Below are 17,646 nucleotides of genomic sequence, written 5' to 3' on the forward strand. Positions count from 1 at the left end.
TGCTACAAACGGGACAGACATGACTGGGGGATAGGACAGGGAGAAAGAATGAAAGAAAGAGAGGGAGAGAAAGAAAACCAGAGGGGAGAAGAGACGGTGAGAAAGGGGAGAAGAAAGAAAGAAAAACAAACAAAACACCTGGATCACCTGTATGGAGAAAAAAAACATTTCTTAAATGCTCTTGAGATGAATCCTCATTAAATACATCAGATAATGAGGTAAGCTTATGTGCAGGTAATCTCTGTTTGGGGAAAAAGGTCAGGCTTCAGACTGATCTAAATGCTCTGTTTCAGTTTTCTGCTTTTGGCCCCACCTTGTGTTTGCGAGGGACAGCCAATAAGAAGAAAGGTGGCTTAACCTTCCATCTAATAGCCACATGGTTCCAAACCTCAGCCTTAACTTGCTTCACTAATCTGGACCGCCCCACTGTGTTTGTGCTGTTCAGGACCGTGGAAGCTTTTTACATTGTAGAAGAAGAAGAAGAAGCTACATTTGGCTGCTCACTTATTCACAAGGGGTCTGCACAGCAGGTAGCTCTGCGTGATTTGGTGGATTATTATGCTTTATGCTTCTCCTAAGGGATCTGACAAATGGTGTGGCCTGGTATGTGGTACAGACCATCCAAGAGGTTTGTGCTTCAGTTTTGTTAAATGAAACTTTATTATGCTTTGCCTGTGTCCCACTCCTTTATTTTGTAGGTGCAGCTTGCTAACCAAGCTTGCTAGTGCCAGCCTGTTGAAGACGTGTATAGTTGTGTTGGTCTTTACTGGCACTTCAGTGTTATATAAGCACAGAGATTCTTACATCATAGAGAGGAAGATGCTGCAACAGAAAAGATGAAATGATTGCTTCTATTTCTATACCACCACCAAATGACGACGCCTGTTGTTTAGCAGAGGACTGCAGCGATTCCAACACATCCCAACCGCCAGTATAAATTGTTAGGCTTAGTTTATGGTCGCCACATTGGTTGTTGCACACGCCAGCTGTGAAATTACCACGCCCCGTAATGGTTTAGAGCTGATTTCGACTTCTGTGCTGAATCTTTGTAGAACCTCTGATGTAAGTGACTGACTCAGTTACTAGCATTCATGCTGTTGGTGGGTTAATTACCTTGTTGTTGTGTCCTGGTGTTTCACAAGCAGTACCAGCCACAATAGAAACAAATAAAATGCTGGGACATTTTTCTCCTCTTTGTCCCTGCTCTGTGTTTGTTTGTTTTTTTAAAATATATTCAAATATGATATTGTTGTACTTTTAGTAATCTCACTCCAGGAATTTGGGGCCGTTTTTTCATTTAGGGTTTGGACTTGCTTGTACTATTATAAACATCTGCATTATAAGTACAAAAACAGTGGTTGGCCTTCATCTTCTGCCTGTTTCAGACACAGGATGAGGTAAAGAGCTGTACTTAGGTCCAGTGCAAAATGAATAAGGTTTATTTTGAACAGCATATTAAGCTGCTCCAAGGAAAAATATGGAGTTGGAAATGAGCATAAGTTCTCTTTAAATACATTTTAAGAGCAGTTTATACACACACACACACACACACACACACACACACACACACACACGGATAAGAGTATGTGAATGCAGTGGTATATGAAGCATACAGATTACCTCTTTAGATGCATTTTGACAGGGCTACAGAGAGAGGAGCACATGAGAGGAGGGAAATGGTTCAAAAGGCAAGTCACCGCTCTTCTTCCTCCTCCTCCTCCTCTCTTAACCTGCTCCCTCATTTTTATTCATTCTTCCATATGCTCATTCCGACATATGTCTCCCTACCTCTCTTCCCTCCTTCCACATTTTTTTTCTTCCCATCTGCTCCCCCCTTTCTTCTCTCTCAGTTTTTCCTCACCCGTATCCTCCATCTTCTCATTCCTTATCGTTCAGAAGCATTTATTTTGTCCCACCTGCCTCTGCTCCCTGCTTCACTCCCGGGGTAGATTATTTTGCTTGCATCTGCTTCTCACTCCTCTCCTCCTCCTCCCCTCTGTTCTTCATCTCCTGCAGTTGGATACCCAGGTGTCTCAAAACATGCACACGCACACACACAGCTGTATCATTTGCAAACCAAGTGATTTGCTGTAAGCTGGGAACACACCTTCCCATGTGTGTAATGCTTGGTATTATTCATCTAGCAAGCACATCTGTTTATCATTTTTTGCTGTACTTGTGGGGACCACATGCACACACAGAAATTTTATTCGATCCTCTGGGGGATGATTACTTCGTTTTTTCTGGCATAGTTTGTATTTTGCAAGACAATTAATGAAACCCTGTGTTTTTCCAGCATGTGCGTAGTTCACAGTGTTTGTGTGAGTGTGTTTGTATTCTGAAGAAATCTGGATAAATCCACAAAGCTCCCTGTTGATTCACATTATTGTGATCATAGATGGTGCATCTGTTACTTGTGGATTCTGATGTCTCTCTTTGGCATAAAGGGACAAAAACTAGAAAAAGACCAATGTGGGTAAAATTAGTTTTCTGAGAACCATCTGAGATAAAATTGCAAGCATTCATGTACTTAACTCATTCATTTACTCAACCAGAAAATATTTGAGTTGCTGTCTCTGACCAGTTTGGATGAGTTTTTTCTTTCCGATAATTACTGGTTGTGAAATCCAGTCCTGCAGTTTTTCTGACGTTGAATTGGGTTTTTATGGAGCCATGTGAGCATCTGTAGTGCAGACGTACTACACGGCTACGTTTCACAGTCGAAAATTAATTTTAGTCGATATCAGCACACTTCTTTTGTCAAATGTAAATTCAGGTTGTTCAAGATTTGGCCGTCAGACATTACTGTGAGATCAAACCACAACTATGCATGTTTCTAATGGCTTTATTCCCTTTACAACCATTGGTTTTATGATTTATATTTGCTTTTAAAATTCTTATCACCTTCAAATTTACTACACCTATTTAGCTCCAATGCTTATGTATGATCGTATATGTTTTATCATTGTGGAAATGCAAATATACTCCTACACTTTGAAATTATTGTTAATATAATGCCACCTGTAATCTTTCCAGATGGGGTTTTTATCCTAACCGATTCTATCCTTGTTTTCTTTTCTTGTTTTGTTTTTTTTAAATTAATAGATCTCTACATTTTCAACTTTTGCTTTTGTCTTGACATTATTTAATTATTGTGATTATTTTATCCATTCTTAATTTAAACATGATTCTGAGTAACTCTGAAGGAAGTAATAATGACCAAACCTGGACTAGGAGCACAAAGGCCGTATTTTAGGTTTGTATCTGTGTTTTTCCTTTGTACAGAACATCTGTTAACTATGGTAATGAGGCAACAAGAAGGTGATGCCTCATCATCCTGTGTGAGACCCCTCAGGTGTCAGTGAATCATCTTCTAAACAACCATTAAGAATTCAGCAAGGGTACTCAGACATCTCAAGATGCAGCTGTTCCCTCCAACTCTCTCTGTGAAACACACACACACAAAACACACACTTAAATCCGTGTAGCTGCAGATGCCTGCAGGGTAATGATTGGATGAACTGTGCAGACTGTGCTGTTATTGCATAGGTGAACACAGTAGATGGCAGTCAGATACCTTCAGAAAGTGTTTAACACTCATGGATGCTTTGTCTAACATTACATTAGTGTACAAAAGTCTTGAGCCACCTCTCATTTCTTTAAAGTGGTCTTGATCAGTAGTTCTCCAGACTTTCTGGAGGTTTCTCAAAGCTTTTCTTTTTAATCCAGTCCTTGTACCTGACCAGTTACAGAGGAATGTTTTTATTTAAGCCAATTAACACTGACCTATGACTCATTCAAGCATGAAATGTCCTTCAAGGGATGAACCATTGTTGTGGAAACACATGACAGACTTAGCAAAGAGCCAATTTAAATTGTGTCTTTAGGCACTTTATTATTATCAGCCTGACACAAAAACACATCATTTGTTCCTATTTCTTTAGTTGAATCAATGAAAAATGATTACAAAAAATAAAGGTATTTTTGCACTATTAGATCTTTGACAAATCATGACATGATATGGAAACTCGACAGGTAGAGGACATAAAAAGAGGCAGGCCTAAAACACTATCTATAGCAGATAACCAGAATCCGAAAGTCATATCCGTGAGAAATTGGGAAAAATTAAGCAAAGACCTGACACATTACGTGGGAGTTGTGTCTGGACCTTCAATTGATTCATGTACTATTTGCCAACCTTGGGGAGAAAAGGCTGAGGTTTGCGTAATTATACAAGAACTCGACTGAAAGCGATGCGCAGTAGGTCTGTTGAGTGATGAGTCCAAATATGAAGTTTTTGCTTCCAGTCATCAATATGGTCAGGAGAGAGGTGCAACAATGTCCACAGCCATCTTTAAAATACAGTGGAGACTCTGCCATTGTTCGGGGTGCCTTTCAGCCTTGGTGTTGGAGATTTCTTCAAAATTGGTGGAACTCACAACACAGGAAACTACTGAGAGGTTTTAGTCCATCATGCAGTACCATTGGCAACAGTTTCGTTTTTCAGTATGACAATGATCCCAAACACACTGGCAATGCTGTAAAAGCATACCTGGATAGAAGGCACACAATGGATCACTATCAGTTGAAAACTGGCCTCCCCAGAGCCCAGACCTCAAGATTATTGAAGCAGTGTGAGATCATCTTGACAGAGAACGGAAAGAAAGGCAGCCATCTAGGGCTGCTCAATTAATCGAATTTTAATCACGATTACGATCTGGGCTTTCAACGATCATTAAAAATGACTGAGCCGATTATTAGCCCCTCCCTCGTGCTTTACTCTTGCGCTGCTCCGTGTGGCAAATCGAGCGCACCTCTCTGCATTTCGAACACGCGTCACAACAATTAAGAGGACCCGAGGGAAGCTCAGAAAGCTAAGCAGAAGTTATTTGGAGAGGAGAGTGACTGCCGTTGGTTGAAAAGAGAGGTAAAAAAAACTTCAGTGGTGTGGAAACATTATGGGTTCGTGGAGTCAGACGTGGATCAAGTAGAAATATTGTGTAAACTTTGCTACAGTGTCGTAGCTGCACCACAGAGCAACACTGCAAAGTTCACTAAACATAGATGTTTGCATTTTTCATTTATTTTTTATATTGCAAACATTTGCACTGTTATCAGTATTTGCACACTATTTTATATTATTTTTTGACAATCTTTAAAGTCATTATTCAATACATTGTTATTGTTAAATAAATATCGTCAAATAATCGAGATCTCAATTTCAGTGAAAATAATCGTGATTATCATTTTTGCCATAATCGAGCAGCCCTACCAACATCCAAAGAAAAGCTCTAAATGTCTTTCAACAAGCCTGGAGAATTATTCTAGACTACTTAAAGAAATTACAAAAAAGCTTGCCAAAGAGAGTTCAGGCTGTGTTCACCTTCAACCTTAATAGAATCCTACACTTTGGAAACACTTTTTTTTTTAAAATAAATTTTTTTTTTACCTTTTATACTGTATTCCCATGCATGTTTGCACCTTTTTATAGGTTGCACCTGCTTCCCTCTTTTCTAGTAAAATATAAAGAAATGAGAAAAAGCTCAAGACTTGCACAGTCTTTGCATTCTAATACACAGCAGTAACAGTGCTGGCAGTGAGTTTCTGCTGGAATTGGCTCTGTTGCCTTTGCTGGAAGAGCTCATTTGTCAAGCACTTTCGAGAGGGATGTGTTTCACGTTGTCTTCACACTTCCAAGCACTGCAGACAAGAAAAAAGTTTCTTAAGAAGATCATGAAAATGTTTGCTTTATTACTCCAACGTGTGGAGCAGTAGAGACCTTTCACAGGAGCTGTCTTTCCTGGATAGTAATGGTGAACAGGGTATAATAATTCCAGATGACAACATATTGACATATATTTAAATTTTTTTAAGTAAATTAAGAAAAAAGAAATATTTAAGCCAAAAAAGCAGCAGCCAAAAACTTACAAATAATTATTCAATGAATCAAAATCTAAACATTAAACATTAAGGAGCTTAAAATGAATGGTTTCCTTTTCTGTCCATTTGGGAGCAGAGCCAGAACAAATGTTACACAAACTGTTCAGCTGCGTGTTTTGTAAATGGTGCAGAGGATGGTCAGCATGCAAAAATGATACACTCACTGATCACTTTATTAGATATAGCTGGTTAGTACCAGGTTGGACCCCCTTTATGCCTTCAGAACTGCCTTAATTCTTTGCAGGATAGATTCAGCAACATGCTGGAAACATTCTTCAGATTTTAGTTCATTTGAAATTAACCTGATGTGATATCTCCCTTTCCATCAAATCCCTAAGATGCTTTTGGGATAGGGATCTGGGAATGGTGGAGGCTGTTTGAGTAGAATGAACTCAAGAAACCAGTTTGAGGTAATGTGAGCTTGGTGTTGAGACATGGGGGTTTTATCCTGCTGGAAGCAGCCAGCAGAAGATGGGTACACCGTGGCCATAAAGGGATGGACATGGTCAGCAACTACACTCAGGTTGGCTGTTGTGTTTAAATGATGCTCAGTTGATACTAAAGGGAGAAAATATTCCCCATATCATTACATCACCACTAGCCTGAACCGTTGACACAAGGCATCAGGGATCCGTGCTTTCATGTTGTTTATGCTCTTCTGACTCTGTTCTGACTCTGTCATCCAAATGTTGCAGCAGAAATTAAGACTCATTAGAGCGGGCAACGTTTTTCCAATCTTCTATAGTCCAATTTCATCACCCTGTCTAAATTTTGGCCACAGTTTCCAGTTTTAGCTGGCAAGAGCAGCATGTGGTATGGTCTTCTATTGCTATAGCCAGTCTGCTTCAAGATTCAACATTGTGAACCTTCAGGGAGGCTCTTCTGCATACCTTAGCCATAACAAGTGGTCAACAAGGAATTCAATTCTCCCTCAGAAAACTGCCACTTACTGGATGTCTCATTTTTGGACTATTCACTTAGAATGCAGGAAAATCCCAAAAGAGCAGCAGTTTACTAAAACCAGCCTGTTTTGCTGCAACAATCCAGTTTAAAGTCAGTGCGCCCCAGGGTGGCTGTGGCTACAATGTAGCTTGCCATCACCAGTGTGTGAATGTGTGTGTGAATGGGTGGATGACTGGATGTGTAAAGCGCTTTGGGGTCCTTAGGGACTAGTAAAGTGCTATACAAATACAGGCCATTTACCATTTACCCATTCTGATGCCTGCCTTGAACTTGCAGGTTATCTTGATCATGCCTACATCCCTAAATTAATCGAGTAGCTACCATTTGATTGGCTGATTATATGTTTGTGTTAACAAGTAATTCGACAGGTGTACCTAATGAAGTGGATAGTGATTGTACAGAACCATTTCAGATTAACTCTGGATTCCTCCATCAGGAGACACAAACAGTGTGTTAAATCAGCAACAATGACAAATTACCTCAGCAAATAATCTGTTTGCATTGATATCATTTCAATTTTAAGGCTACAGAAACATCTCCTAGCAACAACATGTCCGGGGATTACGTTTCAGTTGATTCTGACAAAGTTGTACTTTTGTATTTTCTTACTCAGTTGTATATAGTATTTTATTTTATTTCATTCCAGTGTTTTCTAATTTCTGCTACATAACTTTGCACTTTTGCTGTAACGAACGAAATTTCCCACCTGTGGGACTAATAAAGGTGATCTTATCTTATCTTATACTTGTGGAGTCGCTCCACATTTCTTTTTGCTGTTTAGATTAATGTCTCGGTCTGTCCAACAAGTCCCGAAGCCAGATAGAGTCACAGTGTGGTCCTGGAAGTGAGTGTGACATATGTCGCTGCAACACTGCAGTGCTCAATGAAACACATCAAACTTCCCCCACTGTCTTCCCTCTAAACCTAAATCAGCTCACGAAGCTCATCCATATTATCATACAAACAGCTCATATTCACCATGGTGATCGCATGAACAGCTCCAGCTCTGAAACTCCATCGTCTCCTTCACAGCTCCTTCAGGAATCGCAGGCTTTGCTCCAGGCAATAGAAATGGCAGTAAATATACTGCCCAGAGCATAATGTGAAGACAAAAACACAAGCAGACTTATAAAACCAGACTTTAACATATTTCCAAAAGAAAATATGGCCATATTATTAGGGGTGCAACGATACACAAAATTCACGGTTCGGTTCGATACTTTGGTGTCACGGTTCGATATTTTTTCGATACAAAAAAATGTTCATGCTTTTTTAATTTGTCATTTATTAAAATTATAAATATATATTTTAACTCAAACGTACAGTTTTTAAATTTAATGTTGCTTTGTTGTTGCTTTTGTCTGCTTCCACTTGTCTTTGCACTAGGATGATGTCGGAGTAAATGTGCAGTCATATTCATTGTGTTCCCACTAGTGCTGTCAGCGTTAATCTCGTTAAAATGACGTTAACGCCACAACACGGCAAATCTCCGTTAACGAGCTACCCCTGATCGCCCCGTGCATGGGGCTAGACGGCTAACACGTTAACGAGCTAACTGCGCTAACGCACTAGTTCCCACCCATGTAATTGAGCATTGCATGGCACATCCAACATACTGTTTTACTTTTGTCCATGACACGCTTACCTTCAGGGTCATACGTCACATGAAAACCAAAATAGTTCCAAACGCCAGATCTGAATGAGGGTGGGGGAGGTTCAATTTGCCATGTTGCAATGAGAGCTTAACTTCTGTCTCGCTAGCTTGCCCTGCGCTCAGTGAATCTGCGTTCGACTACTCCGCCTAGGCTGCACTGTCGAGCGCAGATCCACTGAGCGCTTAACACAGACAGCATCTTCAGAAGGAAAGTTGATAAAAAAAAAAAAAAAAAAAATTGTATTGTTCGATACATATGCGTACCGAACCGAAAGCACTGTATCAAACGGTTCAATATCGATACGAGTATCGTTGCACCCCTACCATTTAATGTTTGTAGCCATTACAGACTACCCTAGGAAAATAAAATAAAAGTGGCTCAGACTAAAAAAATTACAGTCATGCTCATAAATTGGACGATAAGTTAATAACGGAGGTATCATGACAGTCCATGGCAGTGGATTTATGTTAATATTTTTATTTTACATATATACTCACACACCATTACTTGTCATGTTGGAGTGAGACGTACCACGCTGTGTTGACCGCTCAGCCTGAAAATGAGAAAACTCACTCAGGCACGACTGGACAGCCCAGAGACGAGAATACCACTAATTATTAACATACACAAACGCACACGCACACACAAACGAAATCTCATGGATGCCATGTAGCAGCCAATACTCGCGGGAAATTAATTATCATGCTACACACACCAACAGAGGAATGCTGAGGTAGGCCTAATTAGGTGTCTGATAGCGTAGACTTAACAAAATTGACCACATATACGCCCATGTGAGCGCAGCGATCTATCCTCCTGCATATCAATGGAGAAATCCAGCATTTTTCAGTCACTTCACCTAATTTTGAGTGACATCGTTTTATTATTTCTTTTTTTCTAATGTTGATGTTTCTCCCTGTTGTATTTCTTTCACTTCTGGATTTTTTAATTCTTCGCTAATTTCTATTTTATCCACATCTGTGTCATAGACGAGGCGTTTGTGTTAAAAACAAAACATGCTTGTGTTTGTGCTTTCCTGATCTACAAAGTCATAAAAGCATATCGCTGTTGTTTGGAGGAAAAAAATTAAAGTAGGCACAACATTCTATACGTTATACTTCACTGACTCTGCTCATTTCTTTTTAAATGGCGTTCATTGTAAACTATGTAGAAAAAAAAGGATTTTTTTTCTTGTAAAAATACTTATTGTTACACATTCAGTTTAATTTGATCTAGAATTTGATGACTATTAAAATTACTGAACATATTCTACTGTGAAGGGGGGAAAAATTCTCTGCAAGATGAAAGGGAACCTTATGACGAAGCATTGTCTTGATTAACCGTCTCTTTTGATGTCTTTCGAGTCTGTGTGTGCCCCCTTTGAGTAAAAAAAGTTATTTTGACTGTTTTGTGATTGATTGTTGATTCATGTCAGGAAAATCCCAATTGCATTTTTTCCAAAAACGGGTAATTTTGCATTTTGTTTCTTAAAACTCTGGCCAGTTCCCAGTTGTCACAATACTATTATTATTATTATTTCTGCACAAGTGAGCTTTTCAATCATAATAAACAAATAAACCTTAAAATAAAATCACAAAACAATGCTGACTAAAGTTACAGATTTCCCAGAGGATTATAGGGTCCACCCTTAAAAGGCTGCTTGTTGTTGTGTTCGGTACGATGGGATGCGTTCGTTGTTTCCACAGCGAAGATGTGAGGTGCAGCTTTGAAACAAAGTCCTTTTGAACTTGTTCTTCCAAACTTTGTGGCGCAAATGAAGTGAAAAACCTTCAAACGGCAGACACAGCTCCACTGTTGGTAAAGGTGTTTTCTGTGGTTGCTTCTATTTATTCGTCATCTGTCTTTGCTGTCGCTGTAACCCTCCCAGTTCTTAAGAGTGTTCTTGCTAATTACCATTAGCCATTGAGCCATTCAGCAGTGCAATTTTACAAATGTGCTGGCAGTAATGTTAGAGTGTTAGTAGTGTTAAGTGATTGTGTACCTTTGCCCTGTTAAACAGATTTAGTGATGGATTATTATTGTTGTTGTTGTATATTAATGAACTGTGTGAGTTAAATTTATACAGACCCCTCGTTCGTCAGTAGGAAGTATTACAATCTATTCAGTCCACTTGAAAAGCCACAGTTGACATTTTATCTGTTCAGAATTATAGTGATGCCCAGCACTAATATACTGTATATAAAAGATGGACAAAGTAAAATATCAAGTCCTTTAAAGCTGCATTCTTTTTATTGGCAAACGGGGGCTACTGTTTGTTTCTAAAAGAAGTCTGTTGAGTATAAATCTATGGGAAACGAGTGTTAGGTGGAATCTACACAGGAAGCGGTTTACAGTGACATGGCAGCAAGAATACACTGAAAGTCAACAACATTCAGGGAAGAACATCAGTGATTGCCATATGTGGTAAATGCATTATAGGGTTACCCTGGTAACCATGCCTGAAAGTGCGACAGCAGCAGGAGATGAGCGTTTCACTTCCCAGGGGACGCCCCTTTATTGAATACATCATGAATGATCCCTATTATGTTCATAAAGAATGATAAACAGGATGTAAGTTAGGGCACTCATCACATCTCAGCAGCTTAGTCATGTAGACATGGTCAAGACAACCTTCTGAAGTTAAAAACTGAATATCAGAATGAATAAGAAAGGTGATTTAAGTGACTTTGAACATGGCATCAGATGGGCTGGTCTGAGCATTTCAGAAACTGCTGATGTTCTGGGATTTTTCTGCACATAAATTTCTGGGGTTTACAGCAGGTCACTGGGCAAAAATGCTTTGATGTCAGAGGTCAGAGGAGAACAGCCAGACATCTTCCAGCTGATCGGAAAGCAGCTATAACTCAACTAACTATTCATACAACGGAGGTATGCAGAAGATCATCTCTGGAAGCACAATATATCAAAGCATACAGGGTTATAGCAGCAGAAAGCCAAGAACAGGTAGCTAAGGCTACAAGACTGGAAAATCATCGTGTGGTCTGATGAATCCTAATTTCTGTTGTGACATTCAGATGGTAGGGTCAGAATTTTGCATAAACAACATGAAAGCAAGGATCCATCCTGGCTTGGTTTCAATGGCTCAGGCTGGTGTAATGGTGTGGAGGATATTTTCTGGGCACACTTTGGCCCCCATTAATACCACATAAGCACTGTTTGAATGCCACAGTCTACCTGAGCATTGCTGCTGACCATGTCCACATCTGGTACTAGCAGCGTGTACCTAATAAAGTGGCCCCTGAATGTATACATTATTAGATATGACACTGACAGGTGGCTTTAAAAAGAGAAAATATGCGAACGAAGGAGTCAAATGATGATGTTAGGGGAGAAAAAATGACATTGAGAGCAGGAAGTGAGTCATGCAGAGAGAGAGAGAGTCTGCTTTTTTTCTACGTGCTACTAATGAAAACCATCTAATATTATTCATGAGTTTTCCTACTGTGCCTGCAGTCCAGCCATGGAGCTGCCATCCAGAAGACTATCACTTCACACAACATCTGACAGAGACACAGAGGGAGACGAAGAGCAGAAAAAAGGCAGCTGGAAGAAAGAGTTAGGAAAGGGATAAAGGGAAGGAGCGGTTGACAGAGGAAAAGAGGAAGCATAATAATAACAGAGCATGGCTGGAGATGAGATGGATGTGCTTCCTAGGGGGAATCATAATCTCTGTATGAAAATGAGTCACTTCTATTAAACAATGGAATAGGGTTATTTTGCTGACTAACTAGCTGATGAAGACTAAGGAATGTCGTATCCTTGTCATTTATTATCAGTTTCTATGCTTTTTGTTTTTTGACCTTCTCGGTCTGTTCTTGTTGTGCACATCTATATTTAGACCATGTTAAATCAGTTGATGTCACACATTGTACTGCGTCAAGGAGCATATGTTCTTGAACTTGTATTGCTTGTTGCCTGGAGGCTAGAGCAGCGCCATCTTTGTATTTGAATCATGAAATACTGTGTAGAAAATGTAAAGTATGCGTGTGGGTGGGTGTATGAACCGAATGATCCCAAATACAACACTTGCTGAAACTGATAAACTTCAAAGTTTTTGATGGCGTGGTGGTAGAAATTTCAGAAGGTTCACGTCTTTTACGCGATCTTTGTTCTATGATTGGATTTTCGTTGCCCAGTTCTCTGATGTGAAACGAGTAAAGGGCGAAAGTATTCGTCTTCATGAGTGTCATACAACTCCTTAAAGAGAGGAAATATTCAGTTACCTTTAGCCAAGATAAAGCGTCTTCAGTCCTGCTGGAATACCTGGATCATGTGACCGTATCTGTTCTTGGTGCTCATGTCTGAGTCAGTGCTAAGTGTTTATCAGCCTTTAGGCGATCACCATAACAGCAGTTTCTGTGCTGCAGCTGTACATTTATACTGCTACTGATAAGCTGTCTGGATTTCTATCTGTTGTCCCATCTCTGCATGCGGTTCTCTTTTCTCAGTGACCTTTTGTCTCGTTTTGTTTGACAGATTTTTATGTTGATATTGGTCATTTGAAATGGTATTCCTTTTCATCTTACAGTACAGTATCAAACTACCAACCTTTGTGCCCAAATGTACTCTCTAAATTTTAGGATTGTGTATTGATGTATTCAGAGAGGCCCATATGGATCTTTTTGTAATTCTGCCTTTCTACATCACTACACATTAAAATCAATCAAAACGTGATCGCAATACAGACAGCTTTAATTGAAGAGGTCTAATCAAATATTTAATTAGATGTTTCGGGATTACAGCCATTTTTATAAATAGTCCCCCAATTTCTGAGGTACAAAAGTAATTGAACAAACTAGCAGCATTTTAATTATAAGAAATATTTTTAATAGTCATGGACATCACCAATTGCTGTGTTTTCCTCCCTTAAGATTTCTGCGAGGCCTTTACTGCAGACGCCTGCAGCTGCTGCTTGTTTACGATTCTCTGCCTTCAGCTTTGTCTTAAGTATCTGAAAAGCATGTTTTATTGGGCTGAGATCAGATGACTGACCTGGCTGTTGAAGAATAGCCCATTTTTTTGCTGTAAGAAATTCTGGTGTCATTTTGCTTTTTGGAGTATGCTTTCGAACAGTTTCAGTCTGTAGTCAAATTACTTTTGAGATGCTAAAAATTGGTGGTTATGCATAAAAATGTCTGTAATTCCTAAACCGTTAATTCAGTGCTTTTGTTGCTTCAAACACATCTTAATCATTTGACTTTGTGTGTTGGTGTAAAAATGTAAAGTAGCAAAAATCACATCATTGTTTTAGATTTAAGCATGTCAGTGGCCAGTGTTTTATCTGTTGTCACTATAAATTTTGTTCTGACTTAAGATTCAAACATAGTACGATGAAGTGTTAAAAGACTTAAAGAGGCCTTTTGGTTTTCTGTGTTTTCCTTTGTTTGTTTGTGGTAGCCAATCAGAAGAAGTCTGGCTTTAAAGAAGGGTGAAGGGGGCAGAAAAAAAAATTAAAAAATGAGAGGATGAACTGAGGGGCTGCCCCAAGGCCAAGTATAAGATGTATAAGACTTATTTTGAGCTGTGAGTAATGCAAACCTGCTCTGATCCAAGTCTAAGAATAAAAATATAGAGCTGAAAATCACAACAGGTCCTCCTTAAAACAGTTTTCTCTTCTTTTTTTAATCAAGATGTTATTGTTTCCCAGCACAAAGCAGGTGAAATGAAATTTTAAAAGACAAAAAAAATCATCTAATATAATAATTCAGAAACCAATCCTTCCCAGAGATTGTTTAGCATATTCAATGGTTTTCTAGCCTGCAAAAATATGAACAAATCACATAATAAATAATTTGGTTACATGATTATAATGGAATTCAATTTGAAACAGATATTGAACACATGATGTCATTGTTTACCTTCTAATGGAAAATTGCCTAATATATGCTGTACATGAACATGCAGTGTAGCTTCTACAATGTGCAGCGTCCGAGGGGTCACAGTGAAAGGAAACAAGTAACGAAGTTTAAAAAAATGGGATTGTCACCAGGATTGCTCTCTGGCCTGTGGAAGATGGATGGATTTCCTGTGCCTTGCAGCTTTTAGTTATGATCTGTCTGTGTTTAGGTTTGCCCTTATCCTATCTGTTGTTACTCTGTGTCTCAGACTCCAGGCATGTGTTTCATGAACTGTGGGTGGCTTCCGTGTTTCTGGTTGGTCTCAACATGACAAGAATAACTCTGCTTTCACGAAACTCTGTCCCAGGGTGAAACTATAAATTTAGGGTTGAGTTCCAAGCTGGAAAGGCAAATAGGACACAGCAGCATAACAAAAAACGGGTGGGGGGGGGGGAAGACAGATGGGAAGGACAGCTGTAAAATGCAGAATCTAGAGAGCAGGGAGGGAAGAACAGGAAAGAAAAGAGTGTTTTGGAAACTTGTACAAGACTGAAGGCGCCTTGAGCCAAATACAACAATCGAGTCTGGTCACACGCTGATAGATGAAACGCTCACAGGAAACACTTAACTTCTGTCACTAATGTTGACGCTCTACAGCCTTTGGTCAGACCAGCGCCGCATTTGTTTATATTACATTTCAGATTTTGCCTTTAAGCTCTTTCTAATGTCATCTACTGCATTCATAGGTCCAGCATGTCCAATCTAATCAAATGTGCCGTTTTCAGTAAGATAAGCCCCGGCTTAATGTATTTAAATCCATCATAACATTTTTTTTCCATTATCTCATATTTCGTGTGTGAGCTCATAATACCATCCGCTGTCAGATTTAATTAGTAGGATTTTTATTATTTTCTCTATTTTCTTTCCTTATTATATGATAAATCCATAAAGACTTGCAACTTATTATTGTATATTAGCTCACGCTAAACCAGCCTTGGGGTGTTCGGCTGTCAGTGCTTATGCTCCATTGTTGGTAATGTGAAGAAATTCTTTAGCGAATGAAATGAATGCTAGGTTCTAAGCACTCTGCTTTGTCATTTGTTTCATGATTTCATGAAGCATGTGTCTGTCATACAGTGGTCTACCATGGAGTTAGAGGGGTTTTTTGTGGGTTTTTTTTTTTTTTTTTTACTGTCTCTGTCTTTTTTTAAAATTTTCTTTTCTTTTGTAGAAAATAAGCGATGAGCTCCTTGGCTGTAAAATTAATCCTGCGTAGAAGTCTGAAAACTACAGTGTGAATAAACCTGCGCCTTTAAGTATAAGATGTGAAACAAAGACTTTCTTTCAGTGGGATTAAAAATCTGTAGCACCGTGTAGAAACCTTCTCTGGTGCTGATGGCTGTTTTCTGAGACTCACTTCAATCTGTTTCCCTCCCATGTGACAGGTCAGGCAGGTATTTTACTTTTTGATCCATTTTCCCCGACATGAAATACTTAGCACTTATTAACAGGTATCTGTGTCTGTGCATTGCAGCCATACAGTTTATCAATACATCTTGCTAACCAAGCTTGCTGACCTTGGAAACTGGTCAAGTGGAGGACAAAAGAGGCAGGTCTAAAAAGCTACGTACAGCAGATGAACACTATCTGAAGGTCATGTCCTTAAGAAATACTAAAGAAATCCATTAAAAACCTGACAGAGGACCTGAGAGATGCATCTGGCCCTTCAGTTTGCTGTTTACTGAAGCGTCATCAAAAATGTCTCAGTGGAACGGTGACTGTCAAGAAACCACCTTTTGTTAAGGAAGGGAAATGGTTAGAAAAGGGGGCAGTATGCACACAAGAACTCATGAAGTGATACATTTAGAAATGTTTGGTTCAAATCATCCATATCTACAGAGGAGGTCAGGAGAGAGCTACAACTGTGAGTGTCTGCAAAACTGAGGGTCTGTGATGGTTTGGGCTGAATTTCAGCCACTGATGCTGGAATTTTGAATGCAGGATAGTTCTGTCAGGTTTTGATCCACCATGCAAAACCATCTGGGAAGGATCTGATTGGCAACAGCTTAAATTTTCCATCCATCCTTATTTATAAAGCACCTTAAAACACAAAGTGGTGTGCACTGGAATTAAATAATAAAATTACACAAGATATTTATAAAAAAGATTTTTCAGTATGACAATGATCCCAAACACACTGTGCTAATTCAATAAAACCATACTTGGATAGAAAAAACATAAGGGGACACTGTAAGTCATGGATTGGCCTCTCCAGAGCCCAGACCGCAATATTGCTCAAGCATTGCAATCATCTTGACAGAGAACAGAACAAAAGGCAACAACATTCAAAGAAGAGCTTTGAATGTCCTCCAAGAAACCTGGAGAACTTTTCCTGAAAACTACTTAACCCTTTAAAGCCGGTCGGAGCGGGCACGCTCCGTTTTGCGCAACTATTTTTAAATCCCAGTAGCACTGCAACCACATAAGCTAGCGCAATAATTTTTTTGCATATGAAACCGGAGGAGTTGTACTTACATCTTATGCCATCAGCTTGTCCTAGATCACAGTTTCCTTCCACATATAGCTTTGCAAAAACTGCATAAAAAGCACTTGCAGCAACAAAAACATAATATTCCAGAAACACGCTTTGCCAATCCGATCAGCTGTTCGTAACACTTCCTACATTGAAATAGACGTCAGTGCGAACGATCGCATGTACGACATGACCTGCCCGAAACCGGAAGTGACGTTATTTTGCGGAAATGTAGTTTTTTTTACCATCAGGGCCTTATGAGCCTATACTTGTGTTTTTAAAAGTTATGTTTGACTTTATGACTTTCTGTGTCGTTTCTGGGATGCTTAGGACTCACATTGCACTGCTGGAAATAGTTTATTTTGATGCATATGCTGTTTTTTTGCAAATTTGCATTATAATATTTATTTTCGTTTTTCCTGCAGTATATAAAAATTGGTGTATTTCAAAAATAAAACTATGAAGACACTTAAATTAAATTTCCTGTGGTGGGAAACTATTTTGTGCAACTTTTTTGTATTTACAGTTTAGAGGGATAAGCCTCTTAAATTTCTCTAACTAGAAATATATGTTAAAAAACAAAAACGATTTTCAATTTTTTTGTAGTTTATTGCATTTTTTGCAATTTATGTAATTACTATGCACTTAATGCAGACATATTATTAAAATGTGGGCTATAATACTTGTATTGATGTAT

General features: G+C 39.0%; 1 protein-coding gene and 1 long non-coding RNA gene across 2 annotated transcripts in view; one reads left to right on the top strand and one right to left on the bottom strand.

Moving 5' to 3' along the window:
* The window catches only part of smyd3 (SET and MYND domain containing 3), a 112,001-nt gene that overhangs the window by 11,179 nt on the left and 83,176 nt on the right, over positions 1–17,646 (top strand). The window lies entirely within an intron of this gene.
* On the bottom strand, positions 3,459–9,684 carry LOC308397960. Its single transcript, XR_013971873.1, has 3 exons — positions 9,060–9,684; positions 7,882–7,989; positions 3,459–5,700 (listed from the first exon to the last, which is right to left on the bottom strand). It is a non-coding gene; the product is annotated as an uncharacterized lncRNA (long non-coding RNA).

Source organism: Rhamphochromis sp. 'chilingali' (genome assembly GCF_963969265.1).
Source record: "Rhamphochromis sp. 'chilingali' genome assembly, chromosome: 6".
In the NCBI taxonomy this organism is placed as follows: domain Eukaryota; kingdom Metazoa; phylum Chordata; class Actinopteri; order Cichliformes; family Cichlidae; genus Rhamphochromis; species Rhamphochromis sp. 'chilingali'.